Source organism: Pezoporus flaviventris, unplaced genomic scaffold (genome assembly GCF_033815535.1).
Source record: "Pezoporus flaviventris isolate CSIRO_AGI_PZ_B2104156 unplaced genomic scaffold, CSIRO_AGI_Pfla_v1 ptg000015l, whole genome shotgun sequence".
NCBI lineage: Eukaryota > Metazoa > Chordata > Aves > Psittaciformes > Psittacidae > Pezoporus > Pezoporus flaviventris.
Genome location: NW_026892563.1, coordinates 15,732,638 through 15,755,820, shown reverse-complemented (window position 1 = coordinate 15,755,820; position 23,183 = coordinate 15,732,638). Strand labels below are relative to the sequence as shown.

Here is a 23,183-nt window from a genome sequence, read left to right as displayed (position 1 = left end):
ACTGATGAAGGATTCAGCCAGCAGCCTGCAAAACTCTTAAAAGATTTTGTTTTAAAGGGCTCTTCAGAAAAAGACTACCAGGAAAATGACACACATGGGTCTTCCTTGGCTCATGGTGTAGGAGTCTTAGCAACTGCTATAATTCTCTCTGTATTATTTAGGTAAGCTTTCGCCAAAAATTTTCCTTATGAGTCTCTTTTATGTGGAGGGGGATGTTGTATATTAATGGGTATAGAAATACTTCTTACTATGAAACAAAACCCCAGCATATAGTCTGTGGCATTGCATTTGCAAAACATTATAAATAACCAAAAGGCTCTTAACAGAAGCGTTTTTCAGACATTTCTGAAGACTGTTCTCCTATCATACTGCATATTCAATATCACTAAAGGATGACACATTGTACAGATCCCGTGGGCTGAGTGCAGTACACTCAGCAGGCTCTCCTTGTTCCACCACTACATTTCTTTCTCCTACAAGTTTCCTACATGAGTTGGGATTTCCCTCGCAAGGCTTCCCTTTCATGCACCTGACTGGTCTATAGCAAACAACATCGATGGAGAGGCGAGTGGTTCTGTGTACTGGTTTTGACTGAGATAATTTTCTTCAGTCACTCGTATGGTGCTGTGTGTTGGATTTACTACCAAAAGAGTATTTATAACACAGGAATGTTTTAGCTGTTGCAGAAAAGTGTTTGCACAGCAGTACGGCCTTTTCTATTTCTTGTGTGACCCTGTCAGTGAGTAGGCTGGGATGCCTGAGAATGTGGGAGAGAACAGAGTCAGGATAACTGACCCAACAGACTAAAGGGTTATCCTATAACATATGACATTGTGCACAGCAATAAAAGCTGGTTGAAGACCAGTGGAAAGGTCTAAACACTTCAATCAAGAACTAAAAGCCTAGGTGGTGGATTTCTAAGCCAAGAGGGCAAGCACATGAGAATAATTCATTAGAACACAGAGCTGCTATTATTCCACCAAAACAAATTATATTTTGAATGCTTACTAAGGCCCTTAGAAGCAAACTACATATTTAAAGGTTTGGAGGTAACTTAGTAAAGGAACTTGGTTGCTCTCAAGAATATATTAGATGTAACTACCTGATTTCTTTCTTTTACTATCTTGCCTAATGCAGCTTCTTTTTCTGTCACAATAAATATGTGACTGGACAATTACAGCATGCATACATACCTCCGAATGTCCTACCTAAAAAGGTGTAAACTATAGGGTTTTTTTTTGTTTGTCCACTGTTTCCGAAACTTGTTGGTTTTGATTTGGAAGGCTAAGATAGTTTTTGAAAGAATTTTTTACCTGTAAGGGTGACATAGGCAAAAGCCAACCAATAGCTAAACTGTAGAGTGTGTAAGGACAGAAACAATACTCCCCTAACTCCTGGCTGGCCTGAGAGGATGACCTGCTGGGCCATTGTCTGAAACATTGCTAACTCTTGTGCTTTTACTACAGGTTTTCAGAAGGAGAAATTTCTGTCAGATATTACAGGAAAGAAATGACCACTCTTTATTTTAGTAAATCCATGTTTTCCTTCACAAGTAGCCATATGAAGTGTGCTCATTTTTAAGAATTATGCATGCTGAGGTGAAGGTTATTGGCTAGGATTTGTAATGTGAACATGGAAACTTACAGTTGAAATGAATACATGTATCCCTAGGCTCAATCAACTTGGAAGCTGATCTTCCCAGGTTCTTTCCATAGGCAGTGGAGGAAGAGGATATCTTCCAAAGGTCCCTAATTCATCGCATCTAAAATGGGCACTTAAATTAAGCTGTGCAGAAACCTCAGAAGGGACCTTCTTGACACAGAACTAGAAATCAGGTGACTTTCCTGATTCAGCACTGGAAATCAGATGGTATCACTGGTCGTTCTGAGGTTTCATAAAACGCACCCTGGACTGTGTCAGGTAAAGGGAAACTGCTTGCAAACTTCAAGAAAAGGATAAAATTAAATTGCTTAGTAAGAAAAAAGGGTGCACAATGCTACAGGAAAGTTTCTTGTTTGTCCATGTTTTATGGAGGCAGAAATATAGGAAGAATTGATTCTTGCAAAAGAATGATGGGCCTAAGGGACTACAGACTCAATTCTCATTTACCAGCTCCTGTATCGTGTTGAGTAAGAGCTCATTCCATGATGCAATTTCTGATGGCTGAGCTCTAGTCTGAGCTCCAGTGTTCCTACTGTCATAGTTGGTAAGAGGTTATGAGAAGCTTTCAGACCAAGCCATAGACTACAAGACCATAAGAACTGTAAGTGGAAGGAAGAAGGAATATATACACAAGCATGCTTTAGCTCTGGAATGCAAATTAATATAAGTGTCATCTTGATGATGCAATCCAAATGGCATTTAATGAAAGACTGTGTATTTTGATGTGGCAGGCTTCGAAAGGATTTCAGTAATAGTTATGAAAACAAGACATCAAAAACCACTGCAAATTACTGATCTGCATGTGAGTATCAGATGCCACTAAAATAGATGAAGATAGTCTACCTCCCAAAAGGAGTAATTGTATTTGGAAGGTGAACAAAGGAAGAAAGAAATCTAATGATTCTAAGACACAGGTTTGGTTGTGTGTTTTTTGTTTGTTTGTTTGTTTTGCTTTTTTTTTTTACCCAACAGACAAATTGCTGGAAAGTGTCACAAAAAAATACACAGAAAAAAACCCTCACAAAATGTGATGGTTGTGTTTTGTTTCTAAAGATTTTTTTCTGAGTGGCTGTGTCATTCTTACTGCTTAGAAATAACCATCATATAAGTGATGTCATCTTAGTATCTCTTGTCATGGAAATTTGGGTGTGCCAGGCTCTTTCTGGCTATTCTTTCAGCAAGAATTAGTATCAGGCATTTGGCTTCTGTTCCTATCTCTGTGCTTACCAGCTGGGAAGACTTCATGCACATCAGTCCATGTATATCTATACTTGCACTCATTTGTTTATGTGCATATATGTATTACTTTCTTTCTAGTAAAACCAGGTACAAGATGATGTTAATTCAACAGTTTAGAGTATTGAAATAAAATAGGTTTCCCGAGGAGGTTGTGAATGCTCCATCCCTGGCAGTGTTCAAGACCAGGTTGGAAGAAGCCTTGGGTGAGATGGTCTAGTGTGAGGTGTCCCTGCCCATGGCAGGGGGGTTGGAACTAGATGATCTTAAGGTCCTTTCCAACCCCAACTATTCTATGATTCTAGGATTCTATTGATATTACTTACAATGATAAGCAGAGCATATGAGGTATTTTATGTCCACTTCAGTGGAATCAGCAGGTTCTTTGATATATTTGGTATTGTAGTTTAGAGTTCAGTTTTATTTGCTCTCATGGCCACCAATTCTATTGCTGGAGCTTCTTTGCTGAACATCATAAGGTGCTTCAGGGAAAAATTTGCTTTGGATCTCTTGTAGTCTGTGCTTTAGTGCTGGTATGGTACTTCAAGATACCGGTATCTCTGCTTGTATGAGAGACATGTTTCATGCAGCTGCCCAGCACACAGTTTCATCTAGTAAAAAAAAGTCCTCTGCTTTCCTTCAGAAATATTTCTTGCTATGAGCTGGCAGTAGCAGACATTCATGACCTCTTAAATACTGTGGTGTTTTTCTAGTACTGTAGAGTAAGTGTAAGTAGGTTTTTTGCATACGCATGCTTGAGGGAGAAAGAGAAATTCTGAATCTTCCCCACATATCATCTTATTTGTCAGAGTGACTGCCAGCTGACATGGAGCTGTACTGTCTGCATTCTGAGACTTTGTACTATTTCTGAGTTGCCTTCAGAATCCTTACTCTCTGCAGAGGAATTCACAGCACACTAAACAACCCTCCCTGTACCTAAGCAGTCTTTGGGAATTCAATGAAAGAGTCACTCCAGGGCATTTCCCAGTGAAGGCAGTAAGAGCAGCTAGTCTGTATTTGGTGCTCACTGATTAGATAATGGCAGCTGGGCACATCCCTGAAGGCTTTTTCTAGCACAAATACAGAATTCTGCATCTCTAGTCTGAGAGGATCTGCCAGGTCTGTAGGTGCCGTTTCCCGTGTCAGGAAGCTGGTTATTTCATGCTGGGGATCTGTGATTCCATTTTGCCTTTACTCTCTTGCTTGAGATCTGCCTGTTGCAAATGTGCGTAGAAACCTACCCATTTGAAATATTTGAACTGAGCATGCATGCGCTAATAATGAAAAGTAAAATTAAGCTTTCGAATTGTGTGTTTACTGGTGGTTTTCATTCACAGCTTAGAGGTCAAATGGACATCATGCTACTTGCGATTGAATGGAGAGATGATCACACACAGACTCTAGACAGCATGTAAACTACAGCACTTGGGTGAACCAGACTTTGTGAAAGAAAAGGAGTTTTGCTTGTCAACCTGAAAAAATACATTTGCCACTGGGTAGTACACATGGAGAAGTCACCATTTTTGTAGGCATAATTCAATTCTACCAGCTCCCTATTCCTACTCCATCTTTCCAAATGAGATGAGACATAGCTGTTGATGAAGATAGATAAAACGTAGCAGTGCATTCCTTACTTGTGAGCTGAATAACAGGATTAGGCTCAAGTGATTAATTCTGTATTGGTTTCCTGTGCAGAGTGTGTATATGAGATTTCCTAGATTTCCTCTCAGGCTAACTGGCATATTTAGACTATTTGAGGAGCTAGCAATGAGCATTTGAGGTAGCCTGAGGTATTTCTGTTAACAACCTTAGTTACATTTGTATTGTGATGTGTCCCAGAAGACTGTACTTGTGTCAAAGGCACAGAACCCAGGAAATCTGTTCCCCACATTTCCATAAATATCCTTTGGGATCTGTATCAAGTTTTATCAGCAGATTTTTTTTTTTTTTTTTCTGTCACATGTCCACTGATAATGGGGGCTTTGGATTTTGTTGCTCCCTTCAAACAATCATGTTGCTGCTGCAGTGCACCACAGATCAGCTCAGCCTTCTTGAAAATAGAAGCCTATGTTTGCACCTCAGGGGGCACCACTGCCTCACCCTGCAGTCCTATGAAAATGTAAAACTAATGTTTCTGAGGAGCTCAGGTAGTATGGCAGTGCCTTAAAATAACTAAAAAAAAAAAAAGAAAAATAGAGTTTAGTTTTTGTTACCAAACATTCTTGGTAAACTGGCTATTTTCTTTTTGCCCTCAAACAGCTAAAAAAGTATTATTCAACCTAAGCAAATACAAATGCAAAGCAATGTGAAGAGCTTGACTCAGACCCAGAGTTAAAGCTGGAAATAATTCTGTCCTTATTCCATCCTGTAGTGCCCTGTGGTAAAATTGGTTGTCGTGCCAGAAGTCTAGTAGCCTGCTTACATCCTCCTTGGACGACAGAACTGGTCAGGGCACATTTTTACTGCAACATGCACTGGGCTTCTCATTGCAGTCCTAATCAGCTTTTAAAAGAGTATTTACAAATATTTTTATTATTATTACCTGATTGTTGCAAGACATTTCCTTGCTGTTTAAATGATAAATGGAAATGCAAGATCAGGTTGCTTATGGAATACACAAATTGATTATTTTACCCTTGCACACTTAAGAAAAGTTTGAGGTGATATCAGAAGCTTCAAACTGTAAAACTGTAGGCTCTCTAATCTTTTGTTTCTATATTTATGTCTTTTTTTTCTTTTTTTTTTTTTTTTGCTTTATTACTGAATTCCTTGGCTTGGTTAGCTTGGGGAACTGTCACATGTAGCAATGCCTAGAAACTATGCACACAATACACTCGTGCAGAGTTGGATTAGTACAGAGTTGGATTGATTTTCAGATACGTCAAATGCATTTGGTCATTGAACTCCTTTTTTAATATTTGTAAATATTTTGCTTGAAAACACATATATGATATATCTGTCCTTAGATATGTAGTAAAGGTCTTCAAAGACAAATTAGTGTTGTTATCCCTCCTTATACCTGTGGACATGAAGTCACTGGGAGAGATTGGGAGGCACTAGCAATGAGATTAATGAAAAGTGGCAGAGTAAAACTGGTATTAAGTTCAGACTTCCTGTGAGATCTTATGATTATTTTTTTTAGCAGAGGCAACACTGATGAAAATACAACGTATGCTGTGGGACTGCTGCAGTGCTTAATTGACTGACCTCTCTGAAGTTCGGTAGTAGCTGGTATATAAAATATTGGCTATAGGTGAGAGAACTTTAGACAGTTGCTGCTGTCCATAATCATACTGCCCATCATTTCATTTTATACTACTTACTGGAAAACTGGCTTGTGATCAGCTGGAGGATCAGTTAGGTACCTTTGACTCATTCTTGAAGCAGACAAGAATTTCTCCCATGTTAGCTGATTGTCTTCTTCCTGTAGTCCTGCTTATGATTTTTTAGTTGATAGGAATGAAAAAAAATCCCTGAATCTGTAACGTCATTGTAAAATAGACAGAAAATCTGGAATGGCTGCACAAAGTGACTTAATAATCAATAAGTAGTATAAGAAATAAAGCTCCAGCACTTCACTGCTAAGTTATCTCTTGCTCTGAGTTGCATAAGTAGTTTTAGTTTCTCTGATCCTGTGCCCCAGGGCAGGGATTGTATTTTCAGTTTCTGTAGAGTATACAGAACACCATGCTTCTTATCAGACAGCTTTACAAAGAAGTTATATGGCTGCTTGTGATTCTGTCAAGTTGTGAGAATGTGAACTCCTTGGAATAGTGAGTTTACTTAAGACACTGCACTTAAAAATACAGATGCATGTCTTGAGCCACATTTAAGATGTCTTTTCTAAGACTTCTGGTAAAGGCATCTCCGTGAAGGCAGCTCCTGAAAAGGTCTGGTACAGCATTTAATTAGTCAGATGGACCCAGGAAAGGAACCTGAAGGATCCTGAAGAGGAGCTCAGGACTTCAGTGGGTCAGTGAAGAGAACAACGTACATGGAGAGGTGGATCCATGAAACCCTGAAGGCTGAGCTGCCCTTACTGCCACTGAAACAGAAAGGAGCTGACTCTGCTTAGCCCAGACTAGCTACTTGAGTAATTATTCAGTTTCTTAATTGATGATGGGATACGACTGAGGCTGAAATGTCAGGAGTACTGTTGATCGTTTGCCTTAAAATGCCATGCTGTGAACTGCACTGATTGGAGAGCTGCCTGCCAAGCAGCTCAGAGCTCTGGGCAGAGCCCCTCAGGATGACCTCCATAGCAACGACTGGAAGCATCCTTAGTTTTCCCGAGACAAGTTTTTACCACCTTCTGCCAGATCTGTCGCTTTATCAGGCAGATTTTGTGCCTGGTGTGAACTTCCAGGCTATTACTTTTTTATTATGAACCAGGTCTAAAACAGCTAGTTTAAAACTAGTGGGGAATGCTTGCACAAGTTACGACCACAGCAGGGACTGCACTGCAGATATATCCTGAGGCTTCAGTTCAGCAACAAAGTGCAATGATCCACCCACACCATTTTAGCTTGTAGCATGATTAGGACTTTAGAGTCTGTTCTAGAATACCAGAAACAGTAAATGTTTATAGCCAATTAGATAAAAATTGTATTGATGCTTTCTCAGCTAATTTCTGATAAGAAGAGCTGTAATCTTATGTGATTTTCATTTCTCCAGAAACGAAGCTCTTCTCTTTAATGCTACTATGTTAAGACAAAAGTAATGTAATTATATGAACAATTACAAATAGAGAAAAGGTAAACAAGGGTATGGGTAAAAAGGGGCAAATAATAGCTATCCTTAATAGGATGGTGTGTTCCTTCACGTGGGCAACATCTGTCTCACTTTCCTCCATCCATGTCTACAACAACTAATGCTTTATTTTAGCTCTAAGGGCAGAGTCATGTTTCAAATATTGTTCATAGAGCAGTGAAATAGCCCAGATTTGAAGGGACTTTGAAAGATCATCTGGTCCAGCCTTTTGTGGTGAAGGGTGACTGATGACATTATCTAGCACCCTGTTCAATCACATCTGGAAAATCTCCAGCAATAAGAACTGTACCACATCTCCAGGAAGGTTGTTCCAGTATAAAAAAAAAATTTCTCATGTTGAAATGATATTGAGATTTTTGATTATGCTTCTATTTTCAACAATTCAATGCAACAAGATGCTCAAAAGTCTATTGCAGCACAAGCATGGACATTTGTCAGTTTGGCTAGGAAGGTTATTAGTTCTAAGGCTCTGTATTAGACTGTTTTGTTAGGAATGAAGCAAGCTTAGATGTGAAAGCTGGAATACCAAAATCCAGCCTTCGGTTGGCTATTTTAGCCGAGGGAAAAATACAAATGCATTTTCAAAGCAAAATGTCAGGCTACCCAGAGCCATTACAATTGTAATGTGAAATGTTATGGTAATCAGTTTGTGCATCTTGTTTGTTTGCACAAACCTTGTGATATATTTCAGATTGCTTTATTCTTGTTTATATAATGGATTGTTAGAAACATTCCCTTTTTTCTTCTCTTGATGTTTCCTACTCACTGTGTGCATACGTAAGTATTTTTCAACTGTAAGACCTGCCTTGATCCTGCTTGTTTTATAGGCTAGATTGAAGCTGTCTCTGGACAGGATCTGTATGCAAAGATGCCCATGTGCATCAACCTTTATTGCACCCATCAAGCATCAGTGCTCCAAATAAGCTGTCAGTAATATAGACAGCACAGTGTTGGAGGCACAGTGGTTTTGCCTTGCAGGGGAAGTTTTGGCCTTCTAGACCTAGACGTATGGCACATATCTCTACTGAGGGATACTGGATCCAGGGGAATCATTCAAATGAGAATGTGCCCTGATTTTTAGGGTATTTATACATAATTTTATTTTCTGTCAGTTAATTCATTCATAGATTATAGCTCTGAACTTGGAATATAAAATATCACAGATTGTGACATGCTGTTGCACTCACTTCCACACCAGTGACTGCCACTGCCAGCACCAAAAACCTGCTCATGCCTCCAAAGCAGTGAGCTCTAAAACAAAGCTCCCTATAGGAAGAGTGAAACCAAAGAGGCAGCTTTTATCTGCTATGTAACTTTAGCTATTTTACTGAATACTTATTTTTCAATTTTGTCCAGGGTTTATTTTCAGGCAGGTTTTTTTTGGAAGAACTCTAGGTTTTTGTTTACTATCGACATCAACAGTGCTGTCACCAGAATCTTCTGTTTCTTTGGAAAACCTGATATCCTTGTGACGTGGGATGATTCTTCTTGGCCCTTTTACCTCCAGTCTTGTCTGTGGTATGGTAGGGAGCTCTCAACAAGTGAACCAAGGACAAGACACAGGAGAGTGGTGGCTTTCTGCAGGGGCTGATACATTCATGCCAAGTTTCAAGTAGTGATGGGAGATGTGACCACCTCCTGTGTGGAAAGCACTGAAAGAGGAAAAAAGGTGATGATTCAGTTTGTATGTTCCCAGCTGAGGGCAAAATGCATCATAAGCCAACTGTAATTTCCCCACTTGTCCTTAGAAAATAGTGTGGGCATGTAATATAACTCTGTGGGCTTCCTTGGTGCAGAAGCCAGTGAGGGAACACAGACAGATGGAAAGCTATCAGAGAGGACTTGTTTTTCCTCAGAAATCTCAGTTGTTAGAGCATTGGTGCCATGCATCCCAGCTAACCTGTGATATGAGTAAAGCTACCCTGGGAGCAGAACGTGGCAGAGAGGCATGATGGGAAAAGGAAGGCACTTGTTCACCTTGTTTGTTTCTATGAAGTATTGTGATGGGCTTTTTAGGCTGAGCGAAGAATATGTGCAAATAACTTCCTATGAACACACCCTGAGACAAGACAAAGCTCCTTGGTGGTTCTCACATTTACAGCTGTAGGCTCCGAGAACCACAAACTCTGCCTGCCACCACGCTGTTTATGTTCTGCTTGGTTGCACTACTGGGAAATAATGACAGCCTGTAAATGCTAAAATGAATCTTGCAGGGGAGCTTGCAAGTGGACCTGCAGAGATGAGAAGCTGGAATATTCATCTGTTCCTTACCATGTGTTTGAGAGACAGGACCTGCAGGACCAGGAGGAATATATTAGCATGAGGATGAGGTGTCCTGGCAAACTTGTCAGGGGAAGCTTGCAAGGCATCTTTCTCAACTGCTCCTGGCTTTATCTATTGCATTTGCATTTGCATAAGCACTGAATCAGAACTGAAGTTTAAAACCTCCCAGACAGCAGCGATTGAAGTACTGCCTATACAACTTTGCAGAAATATGCATGAAATGCATTTCAGCTAATATATTATTAATTTTGGTAATGCCACACCTCTAGCAATCTCAGACATATGAAATAATGAATGTGAATATCTAGAGAATTTATCTTATGTGTGTGTTTATGTACCTGCCTGTGTATGTATCTACGTGTATGCCACATGAATGTGACTCTAGGTTTATGTAAGCACTGTGTAAGATTCAGTCTTGATGCACATTGGAGATAAAAATATTTGTGTTAATTTTTCCTTTTAACTGTTTAATTCCTGTTTAGTGACCTTTTGTTCCTAATGCATTAAGAAAATGGAAATGAGTGCTTCGCTAGCTATTTATAGGAAAAAGCTCTAAAATAATTTTTAAGAGTGATTTTTCATGGAGCATTTTATTTATACGATAAAGCTGGAATAAATAATTGCACACTACACAGAGTAACAATTCCTACTTGTCCTATTCTTACAGTCTTAATAATATTTATCACTTTTAAAAATTTAAGTGATAACTTTCCTGTACTGCCTTCCATGAAAACTAGAGTATGCCTTAGAACAACAAATCATTAGGGTGCTGCCAATGTCGCTGCAGAGCTTTCTACAAATTTCTGAGCTGTATTGGTTATATAATAAAGCTAGCAGCAAACAATAATCTTTGGTGACATATGTTCCTGCTCTTGGATGCATTTAGTGAGGTGAATATAAAAGAATGTGAAATAATGATTACAGGAAGAAAGAACAAGGAGTTAACCCATCAGTCTTCTACACTACTATAGATGAAATGACTGCTGCAATAAAATAATGCTATGTTAACTTTGTCACTTTATTCTCAAGATGGTGCTAAAGGACTGTAATCCATTTAAATATTTTCAACTGGGGGGGAACTACAAAAAAAATAAGGAATTTGCTTTGTATGACTTTGTATGGAATACAGGGTTTTATTTTAAAACCTATGTATGTACTTGGAGAGACTCCAGACTTTCCTTACATTGAAATCTAGATATCAAGACAGATTTCATAGTCCATTGTGTGACCATTTCAATATTGTTTTAAGAAGAAATTCTTATTGCTCTTCTCAGTGTGAGATAAAAACATATCACTATGCTGGATTTTTAGATGGAAACACAGTTTAAAGTCATAATATTTGAATAGTTGCTGGATTTTACCACGAATGCTATGGGAATTAGCAGCACTGAGACTACAATTCTAAAGGCAAGGGCGGCTTTTTGCTGTGCCACCCTTGTGTGAACCCACGTAGAGGGCAAATCCTCAGCTCTTCTTGAAACTGGTTTAGCAGATTTGGAGAAATGTATGTTCATTTCTCTCAATGAAATAGTAATATGGTTTACTGCTGTTCAGGTTTTGGAAGAGAATATGAAATGCTTGATAAATCACATCCCTTTTCTACATGCAATTATCTCAGGTGTTGTGCTCCTGCTTGTTGTCATACATGGCTGTAACTGGTGTTGCTCACATTGGTGTGAAAACTGGGTGATGTGTCTTGTAGGCAGCGAGAGATGAAAAATTCAAGTGCTTCTCCACTGCATCTGTAGGAGCATATTCTCAGGGATTTTTTCAGATGACTTTTTGTATGGTACGCAAAGGCAAAACATTGCCAGTTCACCTTTCTTTGATGTTAAATCTCCAGCTGGCATTTTAAAAAGAAATGCTTGCCACGTGGATTTATTTCAGTTTTTGAAGACTAATCTCTTTATTCTGATAGGACTGGTGGGCAGAAGTAGCCCAGAAATTTTACCAAAAAAATGAAAGAGGAAAACCTGGATTTTCTGTGAACACAACTGTAGTGCACTGAATTTCTAGCAGCCTTCTCCACCCCTACAACCTGTGATGCTGGGATAGCTTAATGCTTTCTCATTTTTGTGCAGGGGTATTTCTTTGAAAAATTATGCTATCTGTGACTTTTTTGCAAAGACATTTATGTTTGACATGAGGCCAGGAGTGCCTTGTCCTGGCCTGATATTAATTTCCTTTGCATTGTCTCAGTAAATGACTTCTGGTTGCCACTATCTTCCTATGGTTTATACCTTACAAAAAAGCCGCATTCCTCCAAAATCAGTGGTGACTTATAGCACTGGGGAGCATTGTGCAGCACCTCACTTCTTTTAAAACAGGCTGAACATTTCTGAGAAGAAATAGATACAGTGGTGATATCTGGTCATGACTTCCATGCTTTCTTCTGCTAGAAAGCGTTGTGCCAAAAAGGAAGAGCATTCTTCAGGGGTCTGACATTAGATACTGTTTATCAGCAAGGGATCTTCATTGAGGAAAGCTTGGTCTTGTCTTTTGGGGGAAGGGGCAGAACTGGCAGCAGAATCAGATCACAGGTTCAGAAGCATCTCCGCCCATCAAACCCACTGGCACTGCATTTCAGAGCAAACTGCCTTTTTCCTCTTGAGTATCCTGATTGTGTAGCACAACTATTGGTACTACACACCTACTGCTATTTCAGTGTAATTTAGTTCTCTAATGCTTGGTCCAAGCAGGGTGGGAGCTGCCTTCTGATGCTTAATCAGTTATTTCTGGGCCACAGGATGGGGGAGGGAGTTTGCTGTGCTAGAGTGGGATCTGTATTTTAATCTGCTACTGATGGAACATACACATGTATTCCATCTATATCCCACGATTTTATCATGACAGGTAGCTTCCTATTCCTTTCAAAGAGAGCTGGTATGTAAAATAAGCTGTATTAAAAATCTTTTAAAAGCCACAATGTTAGCAAAATTAGGACGTGAGTACTTATAGTATGATCTGTAATTATGTTTTAGTTTTTCTTTGGGAAATCTCCACCTGCAGAATGAGTGGTGTTTAATGTGTGAATCAGGGATATGCAGTGAAAAGGTGGCTGGTTGTACGTCTACTTTCTTTTCCACTTCTAAAATTCATAAATATAAATAATGACTTTGTAAGTAGATGGCCATTTAGTTCTGACTCTCATTTAATTGTCCTTTTTGAAAGCTTACGAAAATACTTAATTAAAGTCATGTTTGGCTGCCATTACAGCCACATTCTCTTAAATTTCTGGGTGCTCAGCTCAGACCTGGATATCCTGGTTTTAATCTCGCTTACCAAACCTTTGCACCTGACATTGCTGAGGCTTAGCACCTTTGGCAGAAGGCCGACTGAGATGCAAATGCACTGGGGCTTGGAACATCGCTAGCTGTAGCCCTCATCCCTCATTTCTCTAGTGGCCTTAGTCAGGTAACTCTGAGCCATCTGTTTCTTGTCTGCAAGGCAGAAACATAAATAACTTCCCTTATAGCCTGCAAAGTACTTGGATATCCTGTTAAAAGTGAGCGAGTGGTGTGACCTGGATATATTAGTAGTGATGGGGACAGAATATGTATTGAGACAACTGCTTTTTCCCCTGCTCATACTCTCATACATCACTGTCATTTAAGATCAGCTGTACATAGTTTCTCTTTCATGTTGCTGGCAGTGTAAGGTTTAAAGCCAAAACAAATTCTCACCCAAGAAGTCAGTCCTTCACCACCTCCTCCAATCTAATCAAAGGTTGTGTAAGATATATATACATTTACGTACACACAAACCTGTGCATATATGTGTGTGTGTACGTACATCTATTGAAAATATTTAAGAAACACATCATGCACATGAAAATTACTGTATTTTAGAGGAAAAAAGAGTCAGGTTTTAATCCCTAGTACATCAAATATTACCTCTAGTTATGTGGCAAGACAGTTGAGGAGGATATTAAAACCTAAAATTACTGAGCTGTTTACAGAAGTAGTTAGAGAATGTGGGCAATAATCTGTTGTTTAAAAAACAAAATCCCCAAGGATTTTGAGTCCATGTGATCTGTGTGCAGGCATGGTATGTCTATCTAATGGATTTTGCAGACCAAGAACAATTTACATGGCGGACTGTAAATTATAATGGCTCCCAAACCAGCCAGTATAAATGGATTCTAAGGAGCGTGAATCAATAACAGATGCTTCTCTATATCTTCCTCACTGCTGGTGGGAGACAAAAGCTGTTGTTCTGTTGCCATCTTGGGAATGCCTGACCCTATGTATCCCATCCAGATCTTTGTTCCAGTCAGTGTTTTTTCATTTTCTGTTGAAAATCTTGGCAGGGTAACCTATAGCCCTCTGTGGAAAGTTAAAATCCTCACTGTTTATGCCTACCCACATCAAACTTGTATAAAACAGGTGTACAGCTGGTGTTTATTTAAGCACAATGTCCCATTGGCTTAATAGCTAGATGTGAGGAATGGGACACTATGGTTTTGTGGGACACATGGTTTAGTCCACAGTGATAAATTTCAGCAACATAATGATGATTAGGTAGTTAATACTTCTGAATTGCTAAGAACTGATCATGGAGACACACTGTGGCTAAGGATTTCCAAAGCAACAGAGTCCACCTCAGATAACTCTAATTCACTGCCTTTTCCTGTCACACCTATAAAACAGTCACTTAAACTACTCCTCTGAAAGTGCTACTGCTTAGTTTGCTAATAGCCTTTTTTATTTGTTCGTTCTAATAAAGAGTTCATCAATCCCTGCTATGTTTTTGTAGACCTGTAATGAATTTTATGTTCTCTTTCTGACTCTCGGACCCCTTGCACTTTCTCCATGGATCTCAGCCATTTCTGAGCTCCTTTAATTTCTTCCTTTTTTTTACAAGCTCTTATTCATTCCTGATGATTCTACTATGCCTTCTTCCATGACATGATGCATTTTTTCATTCAGTTTGTGTAGGTTATTGGTAAAGAAACAGCCTTCCCTTCAGAAAAAACAATGCACCACAATAAAAACAAAACCAACCAAAAAACCCAAAGGCAACTCCTCCTTCCCCATTAATCTCTGATTCAACAGCTGTGTGGTTTATATATATATATGCATATGCACATATATATATATGTGCATATATACATGCATATCTGCTGGTGATAGGAGTGAAAGCTTACCTCCATGCCTCCCACCATTGCTCACTTAGCCCCACTCCCATTAGCCTGATCCCTTTGTCCCAGTAGTCCTTCTACTTCTGATTCTTGCTAATTGTTTCCCACTCCTCTGCATGGTAATTTTGAACTGTGAGTTATGTGAGGACCTGTCTTCTAGTCCCTGTACTTTCATGGAGGTTTGGATTTTATGAGGTTATACGGGTGAAAAAAGGATATTAGGATTCTAACCTTTCTCTCCCCCTCTCCCATCTTTTCTCTGTTTTTATTGAACTGTAGTTAATGCTCTGATTTCTAGTTTAATTTTCTTAAGGCCTACCTGACAGCTGAATGTTAATATGTCTAAGAAAGGTTTTTTTTACTCTCTTCATCCCTTTCAAAAAAAACTCTCTTGTTTTCATTCCCAATTCTAGTTATTGGTGTAAACAGAGGGCTCTGTCTCCATAGCATTTCATCATTTCAGTATTATCTTTTATTTCCCTGGTTTTCCCTTCACTTCTTCAGTACTTGTTTAAATGTTTTTATAATGATCTATGCCTCTTCTATCTAATCACATCACTAAAACTGCTGTAATACACACTTTGTGTAATATGCATAGACTGAAACACAGTCTGTAAAGCTGCTGCTAAGATTTCCTCTTCCTCCCTTCTGCACACATACTTTTACACCCCATTCCAGTGTTCACTATTGCAATTGTTACCAATTTTTTTCTGCCTCTCTGCTAGCACTTTTTCTTTCTTTTTATTAAATTGAAGCTTCTTTTTCTTTTCAGAACACACAAGAAAGCACATCCTGTTTACAGACCTGCTTTCTCTCCTTTGCCCCTCCACCCTTAAAAAGTGCATTTCCTCAGGATGTTCCATAGTCAGGACATTGTCAGTCAGTTGTGGTCACTGAAATACAGATTCCTTGTTTTGCTCTTCTTTCTTGTGTGAACTTTCCGGTGCAAGAGCTGTGTTAATAATTTGCCACAGATTGTCTTTTGTACAGGTCAGTGCATATGTCTGATACTCTTTAGAGTAAAAACCATAATGGTTGATTGGCATGAAAAGGAGAAAGAAAGAAAGAAAGAATATGTGTAGGGGAATGGCAAGTGAATTAACACCAGGGACTGTTAAAGCTGCTTGATCTGTCTTATTGGAGTAGTGTCCTTCTAAGCCTCAGGGCAAATGCTATAGATTGCTTCACTCATTTCTGTGTATAAAAGGGATAGTAGATAAAAAGAGGAAGAAACAAAATAGCCTTTTTTTTTCCTCTGCAGTAATCCATAAATGCTTGGCTGAGATGGGCTAATATTAAAATGAAAGCACATTGTCACACTCTTCCCACACCTCCGAGCAACAGACTGAACTATACATAAGAGACAGTACTCCCTAACATCTGACTGAAGCACATTGCTTTCATTGTGCCAAGAGGAGGATGGAAATGGTATCAACACCTTGCTTTAAAAATGTTGTGAGCAAAGATTTAAAAAAAAAAAAGAACAGAAGGTGGCAGCTTATATTTGGAGCTCAAATTGTGATTTACACAGATAATTTCAGTGGTAAGCAAGTCCATTGTTTTTCTGTTTTTTTTTTCTTTTTTTCTGTTGTTTTTTTTGTGTGTGTGTGTGTTTGGTTGGGTTTTGTTTTCTTTCTTGTTGTTTGTTTTTTTGTTTTATTTGCTTTTTCCCGTTTTAGAGATTTTTACCTCTTAACTCTCCCTGAAGCTATAAACCACCTCATGCGTAGTAAACCAAGAGCAGCTGTAGCTTTCTTTTAGGCAACACTACCTGTTCTACTTTGTTGGCCTCCCTGCCCCTAATATCAAGGTGTACTATGAATATGTGATCTAAGCACCTTTTCCTTCTTCCTTCCTTCCCTGCTCCACCCCCCTTCCCTCCCTCTGTATTCTTTGCTTCCCTCCCTCTCCCTTCCTCCCTCCCTCTCTCCCTCTCCCTCCCTCGTTCCTTCTCCTTCCTTCCTTCCTTCCTTCCTTCCTTCCTTCCTTCCTTCCTTCCTTCCTTCCTTCCTTCCTTCCTTCCTTCCTTCCTTCCTTCCTTCCTTCCTTCCTTCCTTCCTTCCTTCCTTCCTTCCTTCCTTCCTTCCTTCCTTCCTTCCTTCCTTCCTTCCTTCCTTCCTTCCTTCCCTCTCTCTTCCTCCATCCTCCCCTCTCTCCCTCCTTCCTTCTCTCCCTCTTCCTCCCTCCCTCTCTTCCTCCCTCTCCCTCCCTCCCTCTCTCCCTTTCCCTTGCTCCCTCCCTCCTTCCCTCTCTCCTTTTCTCTCCTGCTTCTCTTCTCTTCTCTTCTCTTCTCTTCTCTTCTCTTCTCTTCTCTTCTCTTCTCTTCTCTTCTCTTCTCTTCTCTTCTCTTCTCTTCTCTTCTCTTCTCTTCTCTTCTCTTCTCTTCTCTCTTCTCTTCTCTTCTCTTCTCTTCTCTTCTCTTCTCTTCTCTTCTCTTCTCTCCTCTCCTCTCCCTCTCTCCCTCTCTCCCTCTCTCCCTCTCTCCCTCTCTCCCTCTCTCCCTCTCTCCCTCTCCCTCCCTCGTTCCTTCCTTCCTTCCTTCCTTCCTTCCTTCCTTCCTTCCTTCCTTCCTTCCTTCCTTCCTTCCTTCCTTCCTTCCTTCCTTCCTTCCTTCCTTCCTTCCTTCCTTCCTTCCTTCCTTCCTTCCTTCCTTCCTTCCTTCCTTCCTTCCTTCCTTCCTTCCTTCCTTCCTCCCTCCCTCCCTCCCTCCCTCCCTCCCTCCCTCCCTCCCTCCCTCCCTCCCTCCCTCCCTTTCCTCCCTTCCTCTCTCCCTCCCTTCCTCCCTTTCTTTTCTCTCTTTCAGCAGACCCCCTTATGCCTCACCGATATGTGGTCTATTGCGATTCTTATAATTCTTATAAATGTCAGTCCTTCCCCCGAGCCTCCCCCCACCAGATTCTGCTGTTTCAGTTCTCCAATATCTCTTGCTATATATAGCCAATTTGTCTAACTGAGTAGAAGAAAAAAAATCCTTTACTTTCTGTAGGGAATACCAGCAAAGCAGCAAATATTTCCATGGCAACAAGCCTCTCAATCCATCAGACTCCCGCAGTATCTAATACATAATCTGTAAGGCGGAGACTAGTGTTGAAAAATGAACACGGCATATTGTCACTTCAGGATTTAATATCCCTTCTCCATGCCCTTAATTAGCTCACCTTATTTTGGGTAATTATTCATGTTCTGATAGAAACTTCCATTTTTTTAATTTTTTTTTTCTTTACTGAGGAAGCTAATGTGTGATCTGTCTTCATTAAAATGCAACTTCTGACTTTTTCCCCACAAACATGCCACAAAATGGGAGTTTCTATAGTAACACACAATGCAGACTTAATTTGAAATTATAATCTCTTGATAAAGATGAGATTCCCTCAGCCCCCTTCTCAGTGTATTTTCTTTAAAAGAAAAAAAAAAAGGTTTTTGCCACAGTGGTAAAACCTTGCTTCTGTTCCAAAGGAAGTTTGAAAAGTGTTTCTTAAAATTAAAACCCATCATCTAACAGCAGTGCTGAAGTTAAAAATACACATTCTCAGCACTCATTTTCCTTGTACATTATAAATTTTGCATAATTTGGTTGCTTTTTGGCCTCGTCTTATTCTTAAATTATTAAGTTCTTTTGCTATGACTGTTTGTTTAATGCCATGGAAAAAGGGTAACTGCATTTAAACCAACAACACTTTCAAGGGTTACTGGAAAGGCCTTAATCAAGTTTAATTACAGGCCTTGGATCTTTACCCTAGTTTTCTAAGACATATACTATTACGCAGTCTGTTCATTCCTCATTCAATGTGATAATGTAAAAGAAATTTAATCCACTGACCAATTTCAACAGCATTTAAGAGGCATTTCCAGACCTTCTACTGTTGAGTAGGAAGGTGTAGGTCTGAAAGATCTTTTGAAAAGGATTTGGAAGTGGAGGTGGGAGGGAGAAGGACTTGATTACAGTTGGCTTGTCCAAAATAGGAATGAAATGTTTCATGGAGAACTGGACTTTGCTCATGAGTCAGAAGGAGTCAACCAGCTGATCCTAAACAGCAGGGCATTCAGGGAAGGAACTGACACTTACTGCAAATGGCCCAAGCGTAAATGGTTTGACGCACCAACTCTTACAAAATCAATTCCACAGAATGAAGCCTAAATCCCACTGTTAAATCCTTCCCCCAACAATGTTTCTCCAGGGCTTCAAATCAGGATTGTCACAGCCAGGAAGTCTGACTTATTGATTCAAGTTGCAAAAATGGCCATAGAGACAGACCATTGACTCCTTCTCCTTTGCATCTCCGAGAGAGGGACTCTAAGTTATGAACCCCTAGCTGTTCTTCATGGGCATTTGTACAAATCTGCATAGATCTTTCTGAACAGTGAACAACAGAGTTGTGCCAGCAGTCAGACTCAAGCTTTGGTACCAGTCTACCTATTTGCAAACAGACTTCTACATGGTTGTTTCAGATCTACCCCAAAGGAGAAGAAAGGATAAACATTTGAAGAAATGTACTTTAAAACTAGACCATTTCAAGCTGCTTTGAAGTGTGGTTGTTTAAAATGTTGCTCTTACACCTGCAAAGCAGCAGCCTTTGGGAGTTCTGTAAATGTCAGTCAGCTGCATGGCAAAACCCAGAGCAGAATGTCTTTCAGTAGGGTCTCAGAATGAACCAAGACAGCACTGGGTTTTAAAAACCTATCAATCACATGCTAAAGACATGGCAGCACAACTTTTAACACCTTGACATTGTCAGTCTCTCCATTGTGTGGACCATTCTGCCTGACTAGCAGTCATAGAGGTCATACCTTAATGAAGGGGGCTACCTGCTCTAAGTTACTGACATAAAGAAATCATTTTAATGAACTCCTTCCTTTTCGTGTTAACGTTATGGGAACCTTTTCAAATCAGGGAGGCAAAAAAACAGTAGGAGTTTTCCTGTTGTCTTTAATGGGTCTTGTATCATGCTTTTCATGAATTCATTTTTAAACATTACAGCCCAGCACATATGATTGAATGCATACTAAAAATACGCAGCATTCATCCACAAATTAGTACAACAGCATGAGTTACTTGTGCCTTAAATAGTAATACTCTCCTAAATAATAATGTTATCACCAAAAAGACACTCAACCACATGCAAGAGCAATATGCCATAGGAAGCAAACTGACTTAGCAGGAGGTCTGTAGATAGTTCTTTTCTGCCCTATAAAAAAAAATAAAAAGAAGAAAATGTACACCAGCACACAGTCCTATATTTCAGTAGGGTTCTTTGCCTATCATTAAAATAACTATTCAAACAATACTAGAAAACAGAGCAGAACAAGATATTTAAACTGCCTCCCAAATCTGTCAAGTGAAAGTATAGGTTTTCTAAACTCAACAAAAATGTGCCACTTTTAAGAGCAAGTAATCATGCTATTTATTGTCCTTTCAATTTGCAGCTAGGTTAGCAAACGTTTCATGACACGTGACATGACTCCATTGTGTAAGTTCCTGATAGCAACAGAGGAAACCTGTGATGAAGAGATAGCAGGCTATGCCTGACAATGATAAATATGTCAGATGATGACAATCATTCTGTGAATATAGCTCTTGTGAATGAATGAAAATGGTAATTTCAAGTGTCATGATTTGGAAGCATAATCATCTCTGTATCAGTCATTCCCAATCAGTTGTAGTAGAATAAAGCCTGATATTTTTCCGTACATAAAGTGCAAGCCATGTGAAGACATATGGATACAGATTTGGAGTCAGACAAGAGTATCAGATCTAAACTGATAAAACAGCCAATTAAATGCGCCTAATCACTTGCATACCACTAAAATGTGACAAGACATGATGGAGATGAGGCAGCAAGTATGTGTTTATACAAGTCAAATATATTGTGGATTTTGTCTGCAGTCTCTAGGCACACCTTCTCAGTCCCTCTGCTAGCTGGATGAGGAAGAGCCCAGCTGGGAAAGGACAAGGTTCAGTGAAAACCCTTGTAACAGTGGCCAGCGACTCTTCCAGCTTCAGAAGTGTAATGGATTTTCTGTCTCTTTGTAAGCTGCTCCTTTGCCTTTGGGAATGGAACAAACAGGATCAATAAGGTCTTGCAACCAAATGGGAATAGTTGTGTTTCCATACTTGGAATTCCTACCACTGCTCAAGTCAACACAGCTGGCCCATACTGACAGGGGATTAAAAGAAGCCCCTGCCTTAGAACTATAGTAAGACAGGGAAAGTTATCTTATAACTGCTGATAGTCCTACTGTGGGGCTGGTGGTGGTGATGGTAATAGGTGGTGTTCATAGGTGATGATAATGGAGAAAGATAGAAACCAATCTCTCCAGCAAACTGATGTGACGTTCTGTGAAACCATCTGCAGATGTTTTTGCCGAGTTTTACTGGTTATCGGATCCTTTCCTTCTAGCCTTCCTCTCAGTGGTTCATCTTCTAACTCCTTATATTTTCATGTCAGAGTTACTAAATTGCATGTATATAACTCAACAGCCCTCTTTTAAACTCTTTATCTTCTGTACAGTGCTTTGTGGCAAAGCATTTCATAGGCTGCATGCTCTGAAAACTATTTCCTCAGACATGATGGCATTAAGGCTTTCTGATACCAGTCTTTTGCCATCTTTCCTCTCCATAAGGCAGTGCTGTCAAGAAGGGTGAATAGAAATGCATCTAGCTAAGGTACTATTCCATCAGCTGGGCCAAAATTACCCTTCTTTGTCCTGAGGAAGCACAGGATTTTATTTTGGGTTAATATTGATTTTGATAATTTCTCTTAGCTCAACAAAGGTCAGTGATAGCGGCTTTTGTGTGTTTGTGTGAAGATCTAAGATATTAAGATAAACTAAGAACAAAAATTCAGGTTTGGGCTCCAACTCCAGGTTGAAAGAAGACTTCCAGAAGAAAGGGCTTATACCAGTGCAAGAGCTAGGCTTCTCTAAGTAATTTTGCTGCTGCTGCTTCTGTGCTGAGAGTGAAGTGAGTGAAATACCACATTTCATGAGCATTCTTTTTCAATTGTCAATTAGGTGAGTAGGAGCTGCATGCCTGCTTTTGCTGCTAGCAGGATTCTTTTTCTTTTGTTCAAGCTTTTCTGTTCTCCATTATTTTGCTTATAGGTATGTGGATTAAGAAATGTGCTTATGAAATATGATGATGACAAAGTGGAGGAAGTTCATCAAAGAACAACCAGGACTGGAGGCCTTGAATGCTGAAGTGGACTATAAAATCTAACCAGTTGATTAGACAGGGGTTCTCCAAACTGGAAAATATTTGAAGAGGGGAGATAGGGGAAATCTTTGCAGGAGGGATTATACTACGAAGAAGCAGCAGTTATATGGCAGAATACCATGCAGTGCACAGTGCTAACAGCGAGCATCAGCAGCTGCACACAACTGTGCACTCCCTTTTCTGCAACATGCCTAGGCTAAGACAGCAAAGGGAGGAATGCTGAAGTCTGGAATAGACTGATTTTGGGGTGCAGAACAGCCTTATTGAACAATCACTGCTATTCCTGCATCTGAAAACAGTGCTGCACTAACTCAAAGGAGAACAGGTCCTACCGGTCTCTTCCTTCTTGTTGGTTTATGTTTTTACAGCTCTCTTACTGTTGGCAATGACTCTCACTGGAGTCTTTTTGGTTTTCTCCTTCATGTACTTCAAGATATTTTATGGTAAAAGGAATAGTGGTAAATAAAGTTAGAAGAGTCTGAGCTATGAGAGCAGCAGTGGTTCAGAAATAGTACACTTTGAATTAATGTGTTCTGTGAACAAGAGAGATTTTGACTTGTAGGCATTATTTTGCCTGTAATATGGTTAATATTGTCCCTATTATCCCCTGTAAAATGTTTGAAGAGCAATGGAGGCAGGTGAAAAATGCAGGGAAAATGTTGTCTAGCTTTAGGGATTAATTTAATATCCGATTATAAGGCTTTTAAAATACATCTGTCAAAACACCATGACGAGACTTTTCTCTCATTATTTGTGTTGAAAAAAGCAACTGGGCCTTATTTCCACTGAAGTAGGGGTATTTCTCTTTCACATCAAATACTTTATCCTACCATGGTCTACAACATTTTGCATTCACTGCTGGATCCCTTTGCTATTTAA

The 23,183-nt window shown here is 39.6% G+C and overlaps 1 protein-coding gene across 2 annotated transcripts in view; it reads right to left on the bottom strand.

The window, feature by feature from the left end:
• Window positions 1–23,183, bottom strand: part of KCNJ6 (potassium inwardly rectifying channel subfamily J member 6) — a 178,881-nt gene that overhangs the window by 87,181 nt on the left and 68,517 nt on the right. The gene's annotated exons all lie outside the window — the stretch shown is intronic.